Genomic DNA, 2,678 nt, shown 5'->3' with positions numbered 1-2,678 from the left:
CCCCCCCCCCTTACACACACACACTTGCCTATACGTAAAGATCTGCTACCCCAATATTTAATCAAAAGTGTTTCAGAGTTGCTCACTAGCAGTTACTCTTCAGCTTTGTGCCACAATCAACAGCTGTAATGGTCAACAGTAGGAAGAGTGAACTCAAACTGTAATAAAATAAAAATATATTTTAGTTGTTGAGTATGAATGTTGTTTCTTGACCCTGGAAATTTGATTTATTTTACATTTTTTTCAGCTATTTGCCATTTCTTTAATTACCATTTCATAAGTTACTAAGGACATCTGTGTTGCAAACTGCTGTTTCCTAACTTTGCATGCTACCGATTCCATCACCGGCACTGTATGTGCATTCAAACTAGTCAAAGCCTAATTTCCTGTAGAGAAGAGAATCTTTTTCAGAATCTTTTTCAGAGAAGCAGCTCCGGTCCCAGACAGACTTTACCAAGCAACAGCCACACAACACGGCCAAAAATAAAAGCACACAGTGTGTGAGGCTCGATATTCGCTCTGTGGACGAGCTGTTTCTGCGGGATGATTTTCATACCGTACGCAAATGAGTAGAGGCCTACCTGGAAGGAGAGCAAAAACATTCAGAATTTTTAAACACTGCACTATTCTCTGGGCAAATGTCAGCTCCAATATGAATTTGTGTTTTTAGTGGGAAATGAGTTTAAACAAATATGACTTTCCTCACTAACAGGCATTCATCATCAGTAATACGATGACTAAAAGTTTATAACCCCAGTGAGCTCTTCATGTGGGGAACAATGTGGTTAAAGTGAATAAACCGAGTTGTATAACGGCACATTTCTGGGAAGCAAGGTCTTAGAAAATTCTCCTCTTCAGAGTCACAACTCGCAACAAAATGCATTTAAATGAACAGTGTTATCAGTGCTGAAGAAAAGCAATTGAATGTGGCCTTCACCCACTCACCCGCCTCCGGAGCATCACACCGCTCATGCACGTAAACACACGCACACGTGAACTGCAAACACACACGTGCACATACCAGGGCAGAAGCAGCACACTTCACTGTCTGAGAATTTGTGAATGGAAAAATGGTTTAACACACTTGGCGGCAGAGCGGCAAGACTTCCTACGCTTTAGGACCGGAGGGACTGATCATCTCTTGGTCTGCCTGCCTGCTCTGTCTGTCACTCTGTCCATCAGTCAGTCCGACTGTCTGTCAAATACATATTTGTATAGGAGCCTTATCGCTTGTGCTAAACGGCTGTCTCAGAATTTGCCTGCACGTCTGAGTGTCTGGCTGTTTTTGGCTGAGTTAGCAAGACAGTTCTTTTTCAACCTCTTCTGCCAGGCGTTCTGTCTGTGTGTCCTCGTGTACATTTGTTTACCTGTCTGTCTGTCCGTCTGTCTTTTTCAATGTGTTTACTTGTCCGTCTGACTGCCAGCTCGTCTGACTGCCTCTGTTTTCGAGTGACTTCCTATCTGTCTGCCAGTCTCCTTTCTTAGTTCCCAATCTCTGTCTGTCTGACAGCCCGTCTCATGTTTATGTCTGTCTGTCACTTTATTTGTCTTTTCAGCTACAGTATTTACCGGGCTGTCTTTCTAGAAAAAAACCCAAAAAAGTTATAGACACACAACTGCATCCTTTTAACTGTCTTTGTCTGTCACTAAATTCAGACTGTGTAGGATGTAAACGGTGTAATAGAAACCTATTTTTTAAAGCATAAATGGGAGCTGTTATGCTTATTTTCTTGTCTCTATACTTTACGTGACTCACACTTCAAAATAATCCGTATGTATCTGCAAGTCCTCGGTTCCACTGTCTTAAACAAAGCTGTTTTAGCATCTCTTCCTTTAAGCCTAAGTCTTCTTCTGACGGGCTGTCCCTCATAAATAGAACATAGAAATGACCATATTAGGGACCCCCCCCCTCCCTCTCTCTATGATGTCATACACAGCGAAGAACAGAAAAAAACTATTTGAAACTGAGCATTGAGAGCAGTTTGAATACTGAGCTTTTGCCTCCCAGGGATTACTTGTGCACGTACTGACCTCATTTTTCAAAACTTTAACTTGGGCAGCCACCCTTTTAACACACCTATACACAAATATGGAAAAGAGGCATGCTAAATTGGACTAGGCATACTTTAATATATTTTCCAAAGTACAAAAATCAGATGATGAGAAGAAAGACAGGGCGACGATGTGAACCAGAGAAGAAGAAGGTCAAATAACATGTATGAAAATAAAACTCGTTCTAAGGTTATGCTGTGATGCCACTTGTAGTAGCAAAAGGGAAGAAGCAAAATAATAAGTAATGAGACAGTGAACACTGTCAAGAAGTATTAGTGGAAGAAAGAGGAAAAGAAAAGAAAAAGAATGGCATTAATAGAAAAGAACCAGAAGGAGAAAAAAAGCTCCAACAGGGGAGAGCAAGGTCACTGTAATCGCACCTCTTTGCTCTGACAGACAAATGGCAGTGTGTGTATACAAGTGTGTGTTTGTGCTGTGTGTACTAGAGTAACTTGTTATGCAAGGGACGTCCCAGCGGCAGCGAGGGAGACATGAAACATAAATACAAACACACACAGGCGCGCGCGCGCGCACACACACACACACACACACACACACACACACACACACACACACACACACACACAGAGTTCAGCCTGTTTTCTTGTAAATCACTGTGCTCAAGG

General features: G+C 42.0%; 1 protein-coding gene across 4 annotated transcripts in view; it reads right to left on the bottom strand.

The window, feature by feature from the left end:
- hivep2a (HIVEP zinc finger 2a) overlaps positions 1-2,678 on the bottom strand; it is a 120,130-nt gene that overhangs the window by 73,689 nt on the left and 43,763 nt on the right. The gene's annotated exons all lie outside the window — the stretch shown is intronic.

This window comes from Pundamilia nyererei, unplaced genomic scaffold (assembly GCF_000239375.1).
Source record: "Pundamilia nyererei isolate P.nyererei 1_Seehausen unplaced genomic scaffold, PunNye1.0 scaffold00048, whole genome shotgun sequence".
Lineage (NCBI taxonomy): Eukaryota > Metazoa > Chordata > Actinopteri > Cichliformes > Cichlidae > Pundamilia > Pundamilia nyererei.
This window is presented reverse-complemented; position numbering and strand designations above follow the sequence as displayed.